The sequence below is a fragment of the Bufo bufo genome, chromosome 6 (genome assembly GCF_905171765.1).
Source record: "Bufo bufo chromosome 6, aBufBuf1.1, whole genome shotgun sequence".
Lineage (NCBI taxonomy): Eukaryota > Metazoa > Chordata > Amphibia > Anura > Bufonidae > Bufo > Bufo bufo.
In genome coordinates, this window is record NC_053394.1 from 233,787,808 (window position 1) to 233,812,242 (window position 24,435).

General features: G+C 43.9%; 1 protein-coding gene across 1 annotated transcript in view; it reads left to right on the forward strand.

Moving 5' to 3' along the window:
* C6H10orf53 (chromosome 6 C10orf53 homolog) overlaps nt 1-24,435 on the forward strand; it is a 49,892-nt gene that overhangs the window by 10,494 nt on the left and 14,963 nt on the right. The window lies entirely within an intron of this gene.

The following is a 24,435-nucleotide window of genomic DNA, read 5'->3' on the forward strand; positions in this document are numbered from 1 at the left end:
ACCTATCCTCATCAATATCAGATCGTCAGGATTCCCGGGACTCCCGCCGATCAGCTGTTTGAAGGGGTGGTAGCACTCGTGCAAACACTACTTCCTCTTCTACTTTGTAGTGGCGGTGCAGTGTAATTACAAAAGTGCGTCCCATTCAAGTGAGAGCAGGCTGTAATTACATTGCGCTACCGCTGCAGAGGGGAGAGTGTGATGTTGGCGAGGCAAGAGGAAGTAGCACTCGAGTGGCGCTAGCCCTTCAAACAGTTGATTGGCAGGGGTGCCGGAAGTCAGACTCCCATAGATCTGATGTTGACCAATTCTGAGGATAGATCATCAATATTGGGGCTCATACACGACGTTGTTTTAGGCTACTTTCACACTTGCGTTAGGAGCGGATCCGTCTGGTGTCTGCACAGACGGATCCGCTCCTATAATGCAAACGCTTGCATCCGTTCAGAACGGATCAGTTTGCATAACCATGACCAAAAAAAAAATATATATATTTTTTTTTTTGTTCATGATAATGCAAACGGATCCGTTTTGACTTTACATTGAAAGTCAATGGGGGACGGATCCGTTTGAAGATTGAGCCATACTGTGTCATCTTCAAACGGATCCGTCCCCATTGACTTACTTCGTAAGTCTGGACGGATCCGTTTGCCTCCGCACGGCCAGGCGGACACCCGAACGCTGCAAGCTGCGTTCAGGTGTCCGCCTGCTGAGCGGAGCGGAGGCTGAACGTTGCCAGACTGATACATTCTGAGCGGATCCGCATCCACTCAGAATGCATTAGGGCTGGACGGATCCGTTCGGGGCCGCTTGTGAGACCCTTCAAACGGAACTCACAAGCGGAGCCCCGAACGCTAGTGTGAAAGTAGCCTTAGTCTGCATCTGATCTGCATTTTTTGTGGGTCGGAGGCAGACCAAGTCACTTGAGTAGGGCCACAAAAGATGCAGACAGCACAGCATGTGTTGTTTGCATCCATACGTCCGATCCGTGGCACCTGCCAAAAAATAGTACATGTCCTATTCTTGTCCATATTATGGACAAGAATAGGACAGTTCTATTATGGCCCGGACGTTCCATTCTGCAAAATGCGGAACGCATACAGCCGGACCACAAAACAGGCTACAGTCATGTGCATGTGCCCTTAACCCACTATACAGCCCCTTTAATTACTCGACCTTACAGCATCATAAATCTCTACGCTTCTGGGAGTTTGGGTCTATAAGCCCACAGTCAGACCAGGACACAAGTCTACAATACAGACTACAGAATCCAGGCAAAAGTACAGATACAAACAAGTTAGGGTGGGTTCACATCAGCGTTATGTATTCCGTTATGGCTTTCCGTTATAACATGGTTACAACGGAAAATAACAGAATCCATGAGACGGAAGTCAAAACAGAACCCTTTAAGAGGCATTCCGTTTTGATCTGTCATAACAGAAGTCTATGGGAATCATAATGGATCCGTCTGGTTCCCGTTATGTAAGACAGGACATTTTTGTCCGTTCTGCGTAACGGGATCCAGACAGATCCGTTATAATTCCCATAGACTTCTATTATGACGGAATGCCTTTTAAAGGCTTCCGTTTTGCATTCCGTCATAATACGTTTATAGGCAGTATAACGGATCCGTCCTGGTTTCTGTTATGCAGGACTGGACTCCTGCATAATGGATCAGTTATGCTGCTCATAGACTTGTATTATGAAGGATCAAAACGGAATGCCTCTTAACCCCTTCCTGCCCAATACCGTAATAGTACGGCGCAGCGGGACGTGACTTGCCGCCCAGCGCCGTACTATTACGGGCCCGCTGATCGGGCCGATGCAAGAGCTGCGCTCGCCCGATCAGCTGCAGGGGACTGGCTGTTCTCGTTAGCTGGACCCCTGCTGTATGCGCCTGCATCAGTGAAAACACCGATGCCAGCGCATTAACCCCTTACATGCCACGGTCATCGCTGATCGTGACATAGGAGGGGTTAGCTGCGGTTGAGGGAGCCCATCGGGTCCCCACACTGTTGTGGCGGGGACTCAATGGGTGAGAAGGCAGCCCGATGCCGTGCAGAGGCTGCCCAATGCCTTGCACGACATCGGGACCTGAGATCCAACCTCAGGCTGGGTTTCCTAGGCAACCTGTTAGGCCCCTTTCACACAGGCGTCACAGATTTTGTCCGAATGCGTTGCGGGTGTGCATTGCGGGAAACCTGCGCAAGTGCGCATGCAATTTCAGTCAGTTTTGTCTGCGATTGCGTTGTTCAGTTTTTTCCACGCAAGTGCAAAGCGTTTTAATGCGTTTTGCACTGAAGCTCTGGTTTGAGTTCGGTGTTCTGTAGATTTTATTATTTTCCATTATAACATGGGTTTAATAGAAAATAATAGCATTCTTTAATACAGAATGCTAAGTAAAATGTCCCTTGAGGGTTGAAAAAAAAAAAAGACTCACCTCATCCACTTGATCGCACAGGTGGTGAGCACGATTACGTCAGTGCAGGTCCTTTTGCAGGTCCTGCAAGAAGAAGAAAGAAGACGTTAACGGCTGCGCGATCAAGTGGATGAGGTGAGTAATTTTTTTAAATTATTTTTTAACCCTCAAGGGACATTTTACTTAGTACAGGGAGTGCAGAATTATTAGGCAAGTTGTATTTTTGAGGATTAATTTTATTATTGAACAACAACCATGTTCTCAATGAACCCAAAAAACTCATTAATATCAAAGCTGAATATTTTTGGAAGTAGTTTTTAGTTTGTTTTTAGTTTTAGCTATTTTAGGGGGATATCTGTGTGTGCAGGTGACTATTACTGTGCATAATTATTAGGCAACTTAACAAAAAACAAATATATACCCATTTAAATTATTTATTTTTACCAGTGAAACCAATATAACATCTCAACATTCACAAATATACATTTCTGACATTCAAAAACAAAAACAAATCAGTGACCAATATAGCCACCTTTCTTTGCAAGGACACTCAAAAGCCTGCCATCCATGGATTCTGTCAGTGTTTTGATCTGTTCACCATCAACATTGCGTGCAGCAGCAACCACAGCCTCCCAGACACTGTTCAGAGAGGTGTACTGTTTTCCCTCCTTGTAAATCTCACATTTGATGATGGACCACAGGTTCTCAATGGGGTTCAGATCAGGTGAACAAGGAGGCCATGTCATTAGATTTTCTTCTTTTATACCCTTTCTTGACAGCCACGCTGTGGAGTACTTGGACGCGTGTGATGGAGCATTGTCCTGCATGAAAATCATGTTTTTCTTGAAGGATGCAGACTTCTTCCTGTACCACTGCTTGAAGAAGGTGTCTTCCAGAAACTGGCAGTAGGACTGGGAGTTGAGCTTGACTCCATCCTCAACCCGAAAAGGCCCCACAAGCTCATCTTTAATGATACCAGCCCAAACCAGTACTCCACCTCCACCTTGCAGGCGTCTGAGTCGGACTGGAGCTCTCTGCCCTTTACCAATCCAGCCACGGGCCCATCCATCTGGCCCATCAAGACTCACTCTCATTTCATCAGTCCATAAAACCTTAGAAAAATCAGTCTTGAGATATTTCTTGGCCCAGTCTTGACGTTTCAGCTTGTGTGTCTTGTTCAGTGGTGGTCGTCTTTCAGCCTTTCTTACCTTGGCCATGTCTCTGAGTATTGCACACCTTGTGCTTTTGGGCACTCCAGTGATGTTGCAGCTCTGAAATATGGCCAAACTGGTGGCAAGTGGCATCTTGGCAGCTACACGCTTGACTTTTCTCAGTTCATGGGCAGTTATTTTGCGCCTTGGTTTTTCCACACGCTTCTTGCGACCCTGTTGACTATTTTGAATGAAACGCTTGATTGTTCGATGATCACGCTTCAGAAGCTTTGCAATTTTAAGAGTGCTGCATCCCTCTGCAAGATATCTCACTATTTTTGACTTTTCTGAGCCTGTCAAGTCCTTCTTTTGACCCATTTTGCCAAAGGAAAGGAAGTTGCCTAATAATTATGCACACCTAATATAGGGTGTTGATGTCATTAGACCACACCCCTTCTCATTACAGAGATGCACATCACCTAATATGCTTAATTGGTAGTAGGCTTTTGAGCCTATACAGCTTGGAGTAAGACAACATGCATAAAGAGGATGATGTGGTCAAAATACTCATTTGCCTAATAATTCTGCACGCAGTGTATTCTGTATTAAAGAATGCTATTATAACATGGTTATGATGGAAAAGAATAAAGTGAATGAACCTCATCCCTATTTATTATCACCCGCAACCATCCGTAAAAATCGCATTTTATCCGCACTTGCTTGCGTGAAAAACGCAGAATATAGAACATGCTGCGATTTTCACACGACGCACAAGTGATGCATGAAAGACATCGCTCATGTACACAGTCCCATTGAAATGAATGGGTCAGGAATCAGTGCGGGTGCAATGCGTTCACGTCACGCATTGCACCCGCGCGGAAAACTCGCCCGTTTGAAAGGGGCCTTAGTGTATTACTCTGTGTAATACACTAACAGGCAATGCATTACAATACAGATGTATTGTAATGCATTGCAGAGGGGATCAGACCCCCAAAAGTTAAAGTCAGAAATAAAGCTAAAAAAAAAAGTTACATCAAAAAAAGTGCAATACCAAGCGATCAAAAAGGCATACGTCCCACAAAATGATAACAATAAAACAGTCACCTCATCCCACAAACAATGAGCCCCTATATAAAAAAAATTGCTTAAAAAATATAAAAACTATAGCTCTCAGAACTTGAGACACTAAAACATAATTTCTTTTTGTTTCAAATATGCTATTATTGTGTTAAAGATGAAATAAATAAAAAAAATATACATATTAGGCATCGCCGCGTCCGTAACAACCAGCTCTATAAAAAATATCACATTACCTAACCCCTCAGGTGAACACCGTAAAAAATAAAAACTGTATAAAAAAAAGCCATTTTTGTCACCTTACATCAAAAGATTGCAACACCAAGCGATCAAAAAGGCATATACCCCCCAAAATAGTAGCAATCAAATCGTCACCTCATCCCGCAAAAAAGGAGACCCTACCTAAGACAATCTGTCAAAAAATAAAAAAGCTATGGCTCTCAGACTATGCAGACACTAAAACATCATTTTTTTTTTTGTTTCAAAAATGCTGTTATTGTCTGTCTTAAAGTGAAATAAATAAAAAAAAGTATGCATATTAGGTATCGCCGCATCCGTAACAAGCAACTATATAAAAATATCACATGACCACCCCTCAGGGGAACGCTGGAAAAATAAATAAAAACTGTGCCACAATTGCAAATTTTTTTGGTCACCTTGCCCCATAAAGTGTAATAATGAATGATCAAAAATTCATATGTACCCAAAAATGGCACCAATAAAAATTTTAACGCTTCCTGCAAAAAACGAGCTCCTGCACAAGACGATCGGCAGAAAATAAAAATATGGAGTTTAGAAAATGGAGACACAAAAGCATATATATTTTTTTCAAAATGCTTTACTATGTAAAACACAAACAAACAAAGAAAGTAGACATATTTGATATCATTGCGTCTGTAACAACCTGCTCTATAAAAATAGCACATGATCTACCCTAGATATTGCGTTTTGTTTGGCCAAAAATGGATGCCAAAATCTGCCAAAAAAGTGAAATTTAGAAATTTCATCTCCATTTTCCTTTAATTCTTGTGGAACACCTAAAGGGTTAACAAAGTTTGTAAAATCAGTTTTGAGTAGCTTAAGGCCCCTTTCACACTGGCGAGTTTCCCGCCGGATGCGATGCGTGAGTTGAACGCATTGCACCCGCACTGAATCCCGACCCATTCATTTCTATGGGGCTGTTCACATGAGCGGTGATTTTCACGCATCACTTGTGCGTTGCGTGAAAATCGCAGCATGCTCTATTTTGTGCGTTTTTCACGTAACGCAGGCCCCATAGAAATGAATGGGGTTGCGTGAAAATCGCAAGCATCCGCAAGCAAGTGCGGATGCGGTGCGATTTTCACGCACGGTTGCTAGAAGACGATCGGGATGGAGACTCCGGTCATCACATGATCCATCACATGATCTTTTACCATGGTGATGGATCATGTGATGACCGGAGTGACGTCACCACAGGTCCTGTTCCTGCACACAGCTAAGATGAAGACAGAAGAGATGCCGGGCTGAGCGAGCAAGTGGATTAAGGTGATTTTAAATTATTTTTTATTTGTTTTTAACCCCTCCAGCGCTATTTTACTATGCATTCTGTATTCAGAATGCAAATATTTTCCCTTATAACCATGTTATAAGGGAAAATAATACAATCTACAGAACACCGATCCCAAGCCCAAACTTCTGTGAAGAAGTTCAGGTTTGGGTACCAAACATGCGCGATTTATTCTCACGCGCGTGCAAAACGCATTACAATGTTTTGCACTCTCGCGGAAAAATCGTGCATGTTCCCGCAACGTACCCGCACCTTTTCCCGCAACGCCCGTCTGAAAGAGGCCTAATGGGTGTAGTTTCTACAATGGGGTCATTTATGGGGAGGTTTCCACTATGTAAGGCCTCATGCACACGACAGTATTTTTTCACGGTCCACAAAACGGGGTTCCGGTGATCCGTGACCGTTTTTTCATCCGTGGGTCTTCCTTGATTTTTGGAGGATCCACGGACATGAAAAAAAAGTCGTTTTGGTGTCCGCCTGGCCGTGCGGAGCCAAACGGATCCGTCCTGACTTACAATGCAGGTCAATGGGGACGGATCCGTTTGACGTTGACACAATATGGTGCAATTGCAAACGGATCCGTCCCCCATTGACTTTCAATGTAAAGTCAGGAGTCCCTATTAATATACCATCAGATCGGAGTTTTCTCCAATCCGATGGTATATTTTAACTTGAAGCGTCCCCATCACCATGGGAACGGCTCTATGTTAGAATATACCATCGGATTTGAGTTAGATCGTGAAACTCATATCCGACAGTATATTCTAACACAGCGGCGTTCCCATGGTGATGGGGACGCTTCAAGTTAGAATATCCTACGAACTGTGTACATGACTGCCCCCTGCTGCCTGGCAGCACCTGATCTCTTACAGGGGGCTGTGATCAGCACAATTAACCCCTTAGGTGCCGCACCTGAAGAGGTTAATTGTGCTTATTATAGCCCCCTGTAAGAGATCAGGGGCTGCCAGGGGCCAGACCCCCCTCCCTCCCCAGTTTAAATATCATTGGTGGCCAGTGTGCGGCCCCCCCCTCCCTCCCTCTATTGTATTATCATTGGTGGCCAGTGTGCGCCCCCCCGGCCCCCCCTCCATCCCTCTATTGTATTATCAATGGTGGCCAGTGTGCGCCCCCCGCCCCCCCACTATTGTTTTAATATCATTGGTGGCCAGTGTGCGGCCTCCCCTCTCCCCCCCCCTCCCCCGATCATTGGTGGCAGCGGAGAGTTCCGATCGGAGTCCCAGTTTAATCGCTGGGGCTGCGATCGGTAACCATGGCAACCAGGACACTACTGTAGTCCTGGTTGCCATGGTTACTTAGCAATATTAGAAGCATCATACTTACCTGCTGCGCTGTCTGTGACCGGCCGGGAGCTCCACCTACTGGTAAGTGACAGGTCTGTGCGGCGCATTGCTTATTGATCTGTCACTTACCAGTAGGAGGAGATCCCGGCCGGTCACAGACAGCGCAGCAGGTAAGTATAATGCTTCTAATATTGCTAAGTAACCATGGCAACCAGGACTACAGTAGTGTCCTGGTTGCCATGGTTACCGATTGGAGCGCCAGCGATTAAACTGGGACTCCGATCGGAACTCTCCGCTGCCACCAATGATCGGGGGGGAGAGGGGAGGCCGCACACTGGCCACCAATGATATTAAAACAATAGAGGGGGGGCGCACACTGGCCACCAATGATAATACAATAGAGGGAGGGAGGGGGGGCCGGGGGAGGCCGCAATGAAATTAAAACTGGGGAGGGAGGGGGGTCTGCCCCCTCCTGCCTGGCAGCCCCTGATCTCTTATAGGGGGCTATGATATGCACAATTAACCCCTCAGGTGCAGCACCTGAGGGGTTAATTGTGCGGATCACAGCCCCCTGTAAGAGATCGGGTGCTGCCAGGCAGCAGGGGGCAGTCATGTACACAGTTCGTAGTATATTCTAACTAGAAGCGTCCCCATCACTATGGGAACGCCTCTGTGTTAGAATATACTGTCGGTTCTGAGTTTTCACGAAGTGAAAACTCAGCTCTGAAAAAGCTTTTATGCAAACGGATCTTCGGATCCGTCTGTATGAAAGTAACCTACGGCCACGGATCACGGACGCGGATGCCAATCTTGTGTGCATCCGTGTTCTTTCACGGACCCATTGACTTGAATAGGTCCGTGAACCGTTGTCCGTCAAAAAAATAGGACAGGTCATATTTTTTGGACGGACAGGAAACACGGATCATGGATGCGGCTGCAAAACGGTGCATTTTCCGATTTTTTCACGGACCCATTGAAAAGTCAATGGGTCCGCGAAAAAAAACGGAACCACGGACGCGGATGCACACAACGGTCGTGTGCATGAGGCCTAAACCTCACAAAGTGACTTCAGACCTGAACTGGTCCTTAAAAAGTGGGTTTTGGAAATTTTCGTAAAAATTTTAAGAATTGCTTCTAAACTTCTAAGCCTTATAACGTCCAAAAAAATAAAATGACATTTACAAAATAATGCCAACATAAAGTAGACATATGGGGAATGTTAAGTAATAAATATTTTATGAGGTATCACTTTCTGTTTTAAAGGCCTCATGCACACGACCGTTGTGTGCATTCGTGGCCGTTGTGCCGTTTTCTGTTTTTTTTCGCGGACCCATTGACTTTCAATGGGTCCGTGTAAAAATTGGAAAATGGATCGTTTTGCAGCCGGATCCGTGATCCGTGTTTCCTGTCCGGCCAAAAAATATGACCTGTCCTATTTTTTTGACGTGAAAACTCAGATCCGACAGTATATTCTAACACAGAGGCGTTCCCATAGTGATGGGGACGCTTCTAGTTAGAATATACTTTGAACTGTGTACATGACTGCCCCCTGCTGCCTGGCAGCACCCGATCTCTTACAGGGGGCTGTGATCCGCACAATTAACCCCTCAGGTGCTGCACCTGAGGGGTTAATTGTGCGTATCATAGCCCCCTGTAAGAGATCATGTGCTGCCAGGCAGGAGGGGGCACACGCCCCTCCCTCCCCAGTTTTAAATTCATTGGTGGCCAGTGGGCTCCCTCCGATCCGACGCTACTGCAGTCCTGGTTGCCATGGTTACTTAGCAATTTTTAGAAGCATTATACTTACCTGCGAGCTGCGATGTCTGTAACTGGCCGGGCGCTCCTCCTACTGGTAAGTGACAGCTCTGTGCTATAAGCAATGCGCCGCGCAGACCTTTCACTTGCCAGTAGGAGGAGCGCCCGGCCGGTCACAGACATCGCAGCTCGCAGGTAAGTATAATGCTTCTAAAAATTTCTAAGTAACCATGGCAACCAGTTGCCATGGTTACCGATTGGAGCCCCAGCGATTAAACTGGGACTCCGATCGGTACTCTCCGCTGCCACCAATGATAGGGGGGAGATTTTAATTAGGAGGGGGAGGGAGGGGGGCCCACTGGCCACCAATGAATCTACAGTACTACAGGGGAGGGGGGGGGGGGCCGGTCGCACTGGCCACCAATGTGTTAACTACACGGGAGGGAGGGGGGGCCGGCTGCACTGGCCACCAATGTGTTAAATACAAGGGAGGGAGGGGGGCCGCACTGGCCACCAATGAGTTAAATACAGGAGGGGAGGGGGGGTCTGCCCCCTGCTGCCTGGCAGCACCTGCCAGGCAGCAGGGGGCAGTCATGTACACAGTTCTTTTAGTATATTCTAACCTGAAGCGTCCCCATCACCATGGGAACGCCTCTGTGTTAGAATATACTGTCGGATCTGAGTTTCACGATCTAACTCAAATCCGATGATATATTCTAACATAGAGGCGTTACCATGGTGATGGGGACGCTTCAAGTTAAAATATACCATCGGATTGGAGAAAACTCCGATCCGATGGTATAAAAGGGACTCCTGACTTTACATTGAAAGTCATTGGGGGACGGATCCGTTTGCAATTGCACCATATTGTGTCAACGTCAAACGGATGCGTCCCCATTGACTTGCATTGTAATTCAGGACGGATCCGTTTGGCTCCGCACGGCCAGACAGACACCAAAACGACTTTTTTTTCATGTCCGTGGATCCTCCAAAAATCAAGGAAGACCCACGGACGAAAAAACGATCACGGACCTACGGACCCCTTTTTTGCGGCCCTTAAAAAAAAACGGTCGTGTGCATGAGGCCAAAAGCAAAGAAATTGAAGTTTTTGAAAATTGCAAATTTTAAATTATTTTTTTGTAAATTTGGGATTTTTTCATAAATAAAGGTGGAATATATTGACTGAAATTTAGGACTATAATGAAGTACAATGTGTCATGAGAAAACAATCTCAGAATGGCTTGGATAAATAAAAGTGTTCCAAAGTTTTTACCATAAAGTGACACATGTCGGATTTGCAAAAATTGGCTTGGGCAGGAAGGTGAAAACTAGCCCGGGGTAGAAAGGGTTAAAGGCTTCCGTTTAGACTTCCGTCTTATGGATTCTGTTATTTCCCATTATAACCATGTTATAACGGAAAGCCATAACAGAATACATAACGCTGATGTGAACCCACCCTTAGGGTCCATTCACACGTCCGCAATTTTGTTCCGCATTTTGCGGAACGGAATTGCAGACTTATTCATTTCTATGGGGCAGCACGATATGCTGCCCGGATCCGGAATTGCGGACCTGCACTTCCGGGTCCGCAATTCCGTTCCTGAAAAAAATAGAACATGTAATTTTCTATTAAGTGCCAGCGATGTCCGTGTTTTGCGGATCCGTGGATCCGCAAAACACACACGGACGTGTGAATGGACCCTTAGATGGTTGTGATATCAAAGTGAGAAGTTGTTTTCAGATCTGTAAGCAGTTGTTTTCAGAAAATACTTAATGCTTTGCATCCTTCTAAATTTATTCTCCATATACCAGACCCTACAGTGATCTTCTCGTGACATCCTGAACTCCAGGCGCCTTAAAAAAAAATGCTGATCTACATTAATACCATCATTTAAGGCTACTTTCACATTAGCGTTTTTTGCGGATCCGTCATGGATCTGCAAAAACGCTTCCAGTACAATAATACAACCACATGCATCCGTCATGAACAGATCCGGTTGTATTATGTCTTCTATAGCCATAACGGATCGGTCATGAACACCATTGAAAGTCAATGGGGATGGATCCGTTTTCTATTGTGTCAGAGAAACCGGATCCGTCCCCATTGACTTATATTGTGTGCCAGGACGGATCCGTCTTGCTCTGCACCACATCGCGGACAGAAAAACACTGCTTGCAGCGTTATTCTGTCTGCGATGGGGACGCAATCAAACGGAACGAAATGCATTTTGGTGCACTCCGTTTCGTTCAGTTCAGTTTTGTCCCCATTGACAATGAATGAGGACAAAGCTCAAGCGTTTTCCTTCCGCTATTGAGATCCTATGACAGATCTCAATAGCGGAATTGCAAACGCCAATGTTAAAGTAGCCTAAGCCTGCTATGATTGTGACCTTGGCTATCATACATGCACTGATTTGTAGAAACTCCCCATGATTTGGTGTTCCTTTGATAGATAGACATGGAAGGTATGCCCGCAGTCATCAGTGCTCGCGTATAGTGTTCTGAGTTGCTATTTGTTTATGTCCAATTTCTTATTGTCTGGATACCTAATAAATGTGTCCAGTTGTTTTGGTATCCATTGGGTTGGTCAAGTGTTACGTACAGTATGTGTGTATGACACAGGCAAAGTCTAGCATATAAGAGAGGAAAGGTGAGGAAGAACACAAGCCTTGCAATCTGTACACATCACTTGAGATTTTAAACCTGAAGCCCAAGTTATCAAAATTGAGTTCCTATTAATAACATCAGACAACTTCTTACTTCCCCTACAATAAGATAAGCCCCCTAGTATTTACAGCTGGACTCCCTCTAGGTCTCCCCCCCCCCCCCCCAAGTAGTCACAGCAAGACCTGTGACCACTCCAGTTCATATGTACTCGCCTACTAAGGACCAGGCGAGGAGGAGCACAGCTGATTTTCCTAGAAGTGGTCTGCGCCTGGTTCTGGTGGGAGTGATAGTGTTCAGATCCGTGCATTCAGCACTGGTTGAAAGCTTCCAGCTTCCATAGGATTGAGGGTAGGGGCATAACCCAGGAACCAATTTCTATTTTCACCTCAGCTTGGTAACTGGGTCTTGTCCAACATGGTTATCTGTATGATTTTGGCTTCAAGTCGCAATAATGATTTTGACTTCTGATTAGGTGAATAGTGTTTCTCCCAAATGTCCCATTGTTTGGCTTATCAGGATGCTCAATAGCATCTTCTATTAATGATCTATCCATTCATCTTGTGGCTGGTCTTGCTTGATTTCGACTCCTAGGACCACAGAATGACATAGCAATGGTTTTTAGTAGTTTTTGTCTTCTGAAGCTTTTCATTGTACTTGAGTTTTTTCCTAGAATACATTCATTTTGCTAATGGTCATTCTCTTTCTCGTTTTCACCTCCGTCATTTCTAAAAGAAGAAAACCTAGGGAGATTTACAAAGCAAAATGTGCCGTAGTCCTGGCTCAACTTCCAAGCCTTGCACCACATTTGATGTATTTTGGACACTTTATCTCGCTCATTTTTAGTATATAACCCTTGTGAATTTTGGTTATCCATTATAAAATGATAAACTGTAACCAGCTGACAGATCTACAGCCTAAATAGGGGGGATTTAGTTATAAAGAGTTAATCTCTGCATAGGATTCTAAAGAAACTGGACCCTGTATGTATTTAATTACAAGACATTCTGTGGTCGGTCTCATGGGGGATGATATTAATGGTTACTCTAATGCGTTGAGTACAAAATAAAATAATGTTTTACATGTAATGTGAGGATACATAGCGGACTTCCATCTGAACCTACACACCACACATGGGATTAGAGGCACGGTATCTTAAATTACAGAATCAATGCTTTATAAACTACTTAAAGGGAACCTGTCACCAGTTTTATGGTGTCCTAACTAAGGGCAACATAAATAAGTGACTGATTCTCTTAGCACAATGCTGGGTCACTTTCTTTAATTGACCCAGTCAATCTGCCAACATCTTGTATTGAAAAGCTCCAGCTGATAATGATGAGTCCTGAATATTCATGAGCTCCTGACTCTTCCCGCCCACCTGCTGCTGAATGACAGTTTGTTTCCATATGAACCAGCAGCAGGTGGGCAGGGGAGTGGCTATAGCTCTGAATTAATACGCTGGACTCAATGACATCACGCTGGACTCAAATCAGCTCATTAGCCTGCGGCATGTGGCATCTTTGTGTGTATATTATGAGGTAACCATCTGTCACACCAGTAAGTGAATACATCTAAGGTACTTTTTAGTAGTTAATGATTGTATATAATTAGTTAGATTATAATCAAATATACACATGACAGGTTCCCTTTTAAGTGCTTGTGTCAAAGTGTATGCCACATTGGCTTTTTACTTCTTGGATGCTATGGTTATCACAAGACGTGTTGAATATATTAACAGGAGCAGGCCTCAACTGGGAAGGACAATATTTAAAACGTATCTTTTAATTAGTGTAGATAAAATACAAGGCCCAAAACAAACAAAACACCTTTTTGAAATAAAAAAAAAATATATACAAACAAGGAACGGTCTTACTCTATCTTCTAGAATCTGGCTACCGTGTAAAATGAACACTCCAGGTAGAATCAGGAAGGGAAGACCTGGCTGCCCCTAGTAATCCCTAAATGCCCTACACCTGATCTGATTGTCCAGCTGGGCAAAGTGACCTCCCTGTCGGGAGTGATCCCCCTGGAGTTTCCCTACTCCCTGCATACAGCAGAGTCCTGGATACAGTCCTATCATTGAAATGTCGAATATGTCCTGATCCAGGAGTGTGTTTGTGTAGCTGATGCTGTGGGCTATGTCCCAACGCTTTTCCACTGACCTATCAGGGGACTGTATGATTCCCAGAAACTGCACGCCGTGTGGCAGAGTGCAGGGAAAGGTGCACATGGTTACCCCAGGTACAGGTAGCTGAACTGCATAGTTCAGTGGAAACACATCTGGACATGGCTCACAGCATCAGGAATTACTAGGGGCAGTCTGGTCTTTCCTTCCTGATCCCACCTGTATTTGCATATATGCAAATGAGCCTCTAGGAGCAATTGCTCTGCTTTCTCTGCAACTGCTGCGCCCCCTGTATTTTGACAGTGCCAGGTGAGATGATGTTTTCATTGCCTCATGCACAAGAGCATGTGTGCCCCGTGCTACGTTCCATAATGCACCTGTACTGGCCGAGTGAACGCCATTTGTGAACCCATTCACTTGAATGGTTCCGTGATCTGCAAGATACGTTCTGCACCGGAAGAACCAGTGTTCTATTTTTTCCCCTCAACCACGACAGCACCACAAGAGAGAGACTCCACCCCATAGACAGGAAACCTGAAGTACAAAAAGGCGGAGGCTCTCCTCACACTTCAGTATGGTTTCCTGTCTCTAGAGGGAAGTCTGTAGTACCGTGGAGCTTCTCCGTTGGGTGCCTTCCTTTACCTGTGATTCCCCTGTGGGTGGCATTCATTGATGCGCTAGGGGTCAACATAGGTGCTCCTAGCCGGCATGAGCGCTCTGGAGCGCTTAGGGGAAGCTTGCTTGGTGGCGTTATTGCGCACCATAGGCAATTCCTTCAGCCCAGGGGAGGAGCAGGCACTTCCGGAAGCCAGAGCAGTATAACCGGAAGTGGGGACGTCAGTGGCGTGGAACGCGCATGGTGCACCGAATGAACAACGCGATGACCGATTACATCAGGGGAGGCGCGTATAGTGCGCACACCCGGAAGTGATCTGTCGGCAGGTCTAGCGGGAATATAGACCACATGTGAACGTCTCCTGGTGGGTTCCCTGACAAAACCCGGATTAGGAACGTTGAAGTTCGAACCTCCTGACAAGCCGTGATAGAGGAAGAAAGAAAAGATACTCCTGATGATCCTCCTTCCACTCCAGCGCTGGTACCTACTAAAGGGGGGTGAGCGGCCACTGGCCATCTTTATTAACATATCCTATGCTAATGGTACATACAGTCAGGTCCATAAATATTGGGACATCGACACAATTCTAACATTTTTGGCTCTATACACCACCACAATGGATTTGAAATGAAACGAACAAGATGTGCTTTAACTGCAGACTGACTGTCAGCTTTAATTTGAGGGTATTTACATCCAAATCAGGTGAACGGTGTAGGAATTACAACAGTTTGCATATGTGCCTCCCACTTGTTAAGGGACCAAAAGTAATGGGACAATTGGCTTCTCAGCTGTTCCATGGCCAGTTGTGTGTTTATTCCCTCATTATCCAATTACAATGAGCAGATAAAAGTTCCAGAGTTCATTTCAAGTGTGCTATTTGCATTTGGAATCTGTTGCTGTCAACTCTCAAGATAAGATCCGAAGAACTGTCACTATCAGTGAAGCAAGCCATCATTAGGCTGAAAAAACAAAACAAACCCATCAGAGAGATGGCAAAAACATTAGGCTTCGCCAGAACAACTGTCTGGAACATTCTTAAAAAGAAGGAACGCACCGGTGAGCTCAGCAACAACAAAAGACCTGAAAGACCACGGAAAACAACTGTGGTGGATGACCGAAGAATTCTTTCCCTGGTGAAGAAAACACCCTTCACAACAGTTAGCCAAATCAAGAACACTCTCCAGGAGGTAGATGTATGTGTGTCAAAGTCAACAATCAAGAGAAGACTTCACCAGAGTGAATACAGAGGGTTCACCACAAGATGTAAACCATTGGTGAGTCTCAAAAACAGGAAGGCCAGATTATAGTTTGCCAAACGACATCTAAAAAAACCTTCACAGTTCTGGAACAATATACTATGGACAGATGAGACCAAGATCAACTTGTACCAGAGTGATGGGAAGAGAAAAATATGAAGAAGGAAAGGAACTGCTCATGATCCTAAGCATACCACCTCATCAGTGAAGCATGGTGGTGGTAGTGTCATGGCGTGGGCATGTATGGCTGCCAAAGGAACTGGTTCTCTTGTATGTCTGTGAAGGTTCTCATTTATCCAGGTCATGGTATATCTGTAAAGAATAAATCAAGGCAACTGGACTTACTGTCGATTTCTTGAAACCGTTTCACTCGTTCTTCCGAGTTCTCTTGTATTCATTGATGATGTGACTGCTGACAAAAGCAGCAGGATGAATTCTGAAGTGTTTGGGGCAATATTATCTGCTCATATTGAGCCAAATGCTTCAGAACTCATTGGATGGCGCTTCACAGTGCAGATGGACAATGACCCAAAGCATATTGCAAAAGCAACCAAAGAGTTTTTTAACCCCTTAAGGACTCAGCCATATTTCACCTTAGGCTGGGTTCACACTTGAGCGTTTTAGGCTGGGTTCAGACCTGAGCGTATTTGATATGCGCGTTTAACGCGCGTTTTTGTCGCGCGTTTTTATGCACGTTTTTTGCAATAGTAAACGCGCGTTTGACGCGCGTTTGTGTGATTGACTGCAGTGTCCTATGGCCACAAACGCGCGTCAAAACGCCCCAAAGAAGCTCAAGTACTTGTTTGAGCGTAGGGCGTTTTTCAGCGCTGTAAAACGCTCAAGTGAGAACCAGGGCCATAGGGAAGCATTGGTTTTCATGTGTTGAGCGTTTTACAGCGCGTTTGAACGAGCTGTAAAACGCTCAAGTGTGAACCCAGCCTAACAGCGCGTTCAAACGCGCTGTAAAACGCTCAACACATAAAAACCAATGCTTCCCTATGGCCCTGGTTCTCACTTGAGCGTTTTACAGCGCGTTTGAACGCGCTGAAAAACGCCCTACGCTCAAACAAGTACTTGAGCTTCTTTGGGGCGTTTTGACGCGCGTTTGTGGCCATAGGACACTGCAGTCAATCACACAAACGCGCGTTTACTATTGCAAAAAACGCGCATAAAAACGCACATATAAAATGCGCTCAAGTGTGAACCCAGCCTTAAGGACTTGGCCATTTTTTGCAAATCTGACCAGTGTTATTTTAAGTGCTGATAACTTTAAAACGCTTTGACTTATCCAGGCCATTCTGAGATTTTTTTCCCCGTCACATATTGTACATGACACTGGTAAAATGAAGTAAAAAAAATACATTTTTATTTATAAAAAAATACCAAATTTACCAAAAATTTGTAAAAAATTTCAAATTTCCAAGTTTCAATTTCTCTACTTCTATAATACATAGTAATACCTCCAAAAATAGTTATTACTTTACATTCCCCATATGTCTATTGCATGTTTGGATCATTTTGGGAATGATATTTTATTTTTTGGGGATGTTACAAGGCTTAGAAGTTTAGAAGCAAATCTTGAATCATTTTTTTTTTCAGAAATTTTCAAAAACCCAATTTTTAGGGACCAGTTCAGGTCTAAAGTCACTTTGCGAGGCTTACATAATAGAAACCACCCAAAAATGACCCCATTCTATAAACTACACCCCTCAAGGTATTCAAAACTGATTTTACAAACTTTATTAACCCTTTAGGTGTTCCACAAGAATTAATGGAAAATAGAGATACAATTTCAAAATTTCACTTTTTTGGCAGATTTTCCATTTTAATAATTTTTTTCCGGTTACAAAGCAAGGGTTAACAGCCAAACCAAACTCAATATTTATGGCCCTGATTCTGTAGTTTACAGAAACACCTTATATGTGGTCGTAAACTGCTGTACGGGCACACGGCATGGCGCAGAAGGAAAGGAATGCCATACGGTTTTTGGAAGGCAGATTTTGCTGGACTGTTTTTTTTTTTTTTACACCATGTCCCATTTGAAGCCCCCCTGATGCGCCCCTAAAGTAGAAACTCCAAAAAAGTGACCCCATTTTAGAAACTACGGGATAGGGGGGCAGTATTGTTGGTACTAGTTTAGGGTACATATGATTTTTGGTTGCTCTATATTACACTTTTTGTGAGGCAAGGTAACAAGAAATAGCTGTTTTGGCACCATTTTTATTTTTTGTTATTTACAAAATTCATCTGACAGGTTAGATCATGTGATATTTTTATAGACCAGGTTGTCATGAATGCGGCGATACCTAATATGTATACTTTTTTTTATTTATGTAAATTTTACACAATTATTTCATTTTTGAAGCAAAAAAAATCATGTTTTAGTGTCTCCATATTCTGAGAGCCATAGATTTTTCAGTTTTTGGGCAATTATCTTAGGTAGGGTCTCATTTTTGCGGGATGAGATGACTGTTTGATTGGCACTATTTTGGGGTGCATATGACTTTTTGATCGCTTGCTATTACACTTTTTGTGATATAAGGTGACCGAAATTTCTTTTAGCACAGTTTTTATTTTTTACGGTGTTCATCTGAGGGGTTAGGTCATGTGATATTTTTATATAGCCGGTCAATACGGATGCGGCGATACCTAATATGTATACTTTTTTTTTTTTATTTATGTAAGTTTTACACAATAACAGCTCTTTTAAAACAAAAAAAATGATGTTTTAATGTCTCCATATTCTGAGCCATAGTTTTTTTATTTTTTGGGCGATTGTCTCAGGTAGGGGCTCATTTTTTGCGGGATGAGGCGACGGTTAGATTGGTACTATTTTGGTGGGCAAACGCCTTTTTGATCGATTGCTGTTGTACTTTTTGTGATGTAAGGTGAGAATTTTTTTTTTTATTTGGCACAGTTTTTATTTTTTACGGTGTTCATCTGAGGGGTTAGGTCATGTGATATGTTTATAGAGCCGGTCGATACGGACGCGGCGATACCTAATATGTCATTTTTTCCCCCTATTTTTTACCAATTTTTTTTTACTTTATTTGGGGAAAATGACGTTTTTGTTTATTTTTACTTGAAACTTTAAATTTTTTGGGGAGAAAACTTTATTTTCAACTTTTTTTTACTTTATTTTTTGTCTCACTTTGGGACTTTTTGGGGGTCTAATCCCTTTTACAATGCATTCCAATACTTCTGTATTGGAATGCATTGGCTGTATGAGTAATACTGTGTGTATTACTCATACAGCTTCCGGCCTGTGAGATCTTAAGGACTCGGCAAACATGGCGTACCGGTACGTCCTAAGTCCTTAAGCGTTTAAGGGAAAGAAGTGTTATGTTATGCAATGGCCAAGTCAATCACCTGACCTGAATCCGATTGAGCATGCATTTGACTTGCTGAAGACAAAACTAAAGGGAAAATGCCCCAAGAACAAGCAGGAACTGAAGACAGTTGCAGTAGAGGCCTGGCATAGCATCACCAGGGATGAAACCCAGCGTCTGGTGATATCTATGCGTTCCAGACTTCATTCTGTAATTGACTGCAAAGAATTTGCAACCAAGTATTAAAAAGTGAAAGTTTGATTTATGATTATTATTCCGTCCCATTACTTTTGGTCCCTTAACGAGTGGGAGGCACATATGCAAACTTTTGTAATTCCTACACCGTTCACCTGATTTGGATGTAAATACCCTCAAATTAAAGCTGACAGTCTGCAGTTAAAGCACATCTTGTTCGTTTCATTTCAAATCCATTGTGGTGGTGTATAGAGCCAAAAAATTTAGAATTGTGTTGATGTCCCAATATTTATGGGCCTGTATGTATGCGTGTGTGTGTGTATGTGTGTGTGTGTGTGTATATATATATATAATTACACTCACATAAAGCATTATTAGGAACACCATACTAATACGGTGTTGGACCCCCTTTTGCCTTCAGAACTGCCTTAATTCTACGTGGCATTGATTCAACAAGGTGCTGATAGCATTCTTTAGAAATGTTGGCCCATATTGATAGGATAGCCTCTTGCAGTTGATGGAGATTTGAGGGATGCACATCCAGGGCACGAAGCTCCCGTTCCACCACATCTCAAAGATGCTCTATTGGGTTGAGATCTGGTGACTGTGGGGGCCATTTTAGTACAGTGAACTCATTGTCATGTGCAAGAAACCAATTTTAAATGATTCGAGCTTTGTGACATGGTGCATTATCCTACTGGAAGTAGCCATCAGAGGATGGATACATGTTCTCATTCTGTTTACGCCAAATTCAGACTCTACCATTTCCAGTCTTCAACAGTCCAATTTTGGTGAGCTCGTGCAAATTGTAGCCTCTTTTTCCTATTTGTAGTGGAGATGAGTGGTACCCAGTGGGGTCTTCTGCTGTTGTAGCCCATCCGCCTCAAGGTTGTGCGTGTTGTGGCTTCACAAATGCTTTGCTGCATACCTCGGTTGTAACGAGTGGTTATTTCAGTCAACGTTGCTCTTCTATCAGCTTGAATCAGTCGGCCCATTCTCCTCTGACCTCTAGCATCCACAAGGCATTTTCGCCCACAGGACTGCCGCATATTGGATGTTTTTCCCTTTTCACACCATTCTTTGTAAACCCTAGAAATGATTGTGCGTGAAAATCCCAGTAACTGAGCAGATTGTGAAATACTCAGACCGGCCCGTCTGGCACCAACAACCATGCCACGCTCAAAATTGCTTAAATCACCTTTCTTTCCCATTCTGACATTCAGTTTGGAGTTCAGGAGATTGTCTTGACCAGGACCACACCCCTAAATGCATTGAAGCAACTGCCATGTGATTGGTTGACTAGATAATTGCATTAATGAGAAATAGAACAGGTGTTCCTAATAATTCTTTAGGTGAGTGTGTGTATGTATATGTATATGTGTGTGTGTGTGTGTGTGTGTGTATATATATATATATATATATATATATATATATATATACACACACACACACACACAGTGCCTTGCAAAAATATTCACCCCCTTGACTTTTTTCATATTTTGGTGCTTTACAACCTGGAATTAACATGGATTGTTTGAGGATTAGCATCATTTAATTTACAGAACCTGCCCACAACTTTAAAGATTATTATTTTTTTTTTATTGTGAAGCAAACAATAAATAGGACAAAATAACAGAAAAAAGTCAATGTGCATAACTATTCACCCCCCTAAAGTCAATACTTTGTATAGCCACCTTTTGCGGCAATCACAGCTCCAAGTCGCTTTGGATAAGTCTCTATGAGCTTGCCACATCTAACCACTGGGATTTTTGCCCATTCCTCCTTGCAAAACTGCTACAGCTCCTTCAAGTTGGATGGTTTGCGCTTGTGAACAACAATCTTTAAGGCCCCTTTCACACGGGCGAGTATTCCGCGCGGATGCGATGCATGAGTTGAACGCATTGCACCCGCACTGAATACCGACCCATTCATTTATATGGGGCTGTTCACATGAGCAGTGATTTTCACGCATCACTTGTGCGTTGCGTGAAAATCGCAGCATGCTCTATATTCTGCGTTTTTCACGCAACACAGGCCCCATAGAAGTGAATGGGGTTGCGTGAAAATCGCAAGCATCTGCAAGCAAGTGCGGATGCGGTGCGATTTTCACGCACGGTTGCTAGGAGACGATCGGGATGGAGACCCGATCATTATTATTTTCCCTTATATCATGGTTATAAGGGAAAATAATAGCATTCTGAATACAGAATGCATAGTAAAACAGCGCTGGAGGGGTTAAAATTTATTATTATTTTTTATTTAACTCTCCTTAGTCCACTTGATCGCGGCCCGGCATCACCTTCTGTCTCCTTTGTTGAATAGGACCTGTGGTGAGCATTAATTACAGGACCTTTTGATGACGTCACTCCGGTCATCACATGGTACGTCACATGATGTTTTACCATGGTGATGGATCATGTGATGACCGGAGTGACGTCATCAAAGGTCCTGTTCCTGTAATTAATGCTCACCACAGGTCCTGTTCAACAAAGGAGACAGAAGGAGATGCCGGGCTACGCGATCAAGTGGACTAAAAGGAGTTAAATTATTATATATTTTTTTTTAACCCCTCCAGCGCTAGTTTACTATGCATTCTACATAGTAACATAGTACATAAGGCCGAAAAAAGACATTTGTCCATCCAGTTCGGCCTGTTATCCTGCAAGTTGATCCAAAGGAAGGCAAAAAAAACCTGTGAGATAGAAGCCAATTTTCCCCACTTTAGGGGAATAAAAAATTCCTTCCCGACTCCAATCAGGCAATCAGAATATCTCCCTGGATCAACGACCCCTCTCTAGTAGCTATAGCCTGTAATATTATTACGCTCCAGAAACACATCCAGGCCCCTCTTGAATTCCTTTATTATGTATGCAGAATGCTATTATTTTCCCTTTATAACCCTTTTCCCTTATAACTATGTTATAACCATGTTTCACTGTGGGGATGGTGTTCTTTGGGTGATGTGATGTGTTGGGTTTGTGCCAGACATATCATTTTCTTTGATGGCTGAAAAGTTCAATTTTAGTCTCATCAGACCAGAGCACCTTCCAGGGCCGTCTTTAATATTGATTGGACCCTGGGCAAAAATTTACTTGGGTCCCTTGGATCCCGCCTTCCCGCACCCTAGCAGGCAATCACGCCCTCCACCACAACACACACACAAAAAATCCACACATCTGGTAGAGTACAGTGAATGACTGTAAATACTTCCAGTTCTGAAGACTCCAGCAGCTCAGGATCAGTGCTCTGGGCAGCTGGGCTCAGGCTGGAAGTGGGCACCGCTCTGCAGGAAGGAGACCAGGGCTCGGCTCACCCTAGTGTTACAGTGCACCCCAGCACCCTATAGCGGTCCCCAATGCATGGAATGGATGGATAACGTTTGTGTGCAAGAGGCCTTCTTCACATGTCAGTGTTTTGGTCAGCAATTTTGAGCCAGAACCAGGATTGCAGCCTCCACAGAGATATAAGGGAAAGATCTGCTCTTGTTCTGTGTTTACAGCCACACCTGGTTTTGGCTCAAAATCACTGATTGAAATCTCTGACCAAAACAATGACGTGTGAATGAGGCATTGCACAGGCATCTGGGCTTGCCTTGTACGGAAGCCTGAGACCCAGCCCCTACACAAGACGATTGGCTAAAAAATAAAAACAAGGCTTTCAAAAAATAGAGACAACAAACATGAATTTTTTTTCCAAAAATGCTTTATTATGTAAAACTGAAAAAAATAAAATAAAATAGACATATTTGGTATTGTTGTGTCCATAACAACCTGCTCTATAAAAATGGCGCACAGATCTAAGGCCTCATACACACGACCGTTTTTCTTTTCCATTTACGGGCCGTTTTTTTGCGTTCCGTATAGGGAACCATTCATTTCAATGGGTCCGCAAAAAAAACGGAATGTACTCCGTATGCATTCCGTTTCCATATTTCCGTTTTTCCGTTCCGTTTAAAGATAGAACATGTCCTATTATTGCCCGCAAATCATGTTCTGTGGCTCCATTCAAGTCAATGGGTCCGCAAAAAAAACGGAACACATACGGAAATGCATCCGTATGTCTTCCATATCCATTCAGTTTTTGCAGAACCATCTATTGAAAATGTTATGCCCAGCCCAATTTTTTCTATGTAATTACTGTATACCAGGCATTGCCAACCTGTGGCTCTCCAGCTGTTGTAAAACTACAACTCCCACCATGCCCTGCTGCAGGCTGATAGCTGTAGGCAGTCTGAGCATGCTGGGAGTTGTAGTTTTGCAACAGCTAGAGAGCCTCAGGTTGGCCATGCCTGCTGTATACTGTATATGCCATACGGAAAAACGGAACAGAAATGGAAACACAACGGATCCGTGAAAAACGGACCGCAAAACACTGAAAAAGCCATACGGTCGTGTGCAATAGGCTACTTTAACACTCGCGTGTCATGGACTGATCCGTTCAGATAATGCAACCGTCTGCATCTGTTCAGAACGGATCCGTTTGTATTATCTTTAACATAGCCAAGACGGATCCGTCTTGAACACCATTGAAAGTCAATGGAGGACGGATCCGTTTTCTATTGTGCAAGATTGGGTCAGTGAAAACGGATCCGTCCCCATTGACTAAGGCTTATTTCACATGAACGTGTGCACTCCGTGGCCGTATTGCGGACCGCATTTGCAGATCCGCAATACACGGGCACCGTTCCGTGTGTATTCTGCATCACGGATGCGGACCCATTCACTTCAATGGGTCCGCAAATCCGGAAATGCGTAACGGAAGCACGGAACCCTACAGAAGCACTACGGAGTGCTTCTGCGTGGTTTTGTCCCGTACTTCCATTCCGCAAAAAGATAGGACATGTTCTATCTTTTTCCGGAACGGCCGGATCGCGGACCCATTAAAGTGAATGGGTCCGCGGTCTGCTGTGGATAACCCACAATGTTGTGCATTGCGGCCTGCGATTTGCGGGCCGCAGCACGGCCACGGGGCGCACACGTTCGTGTGCAAGAGGCC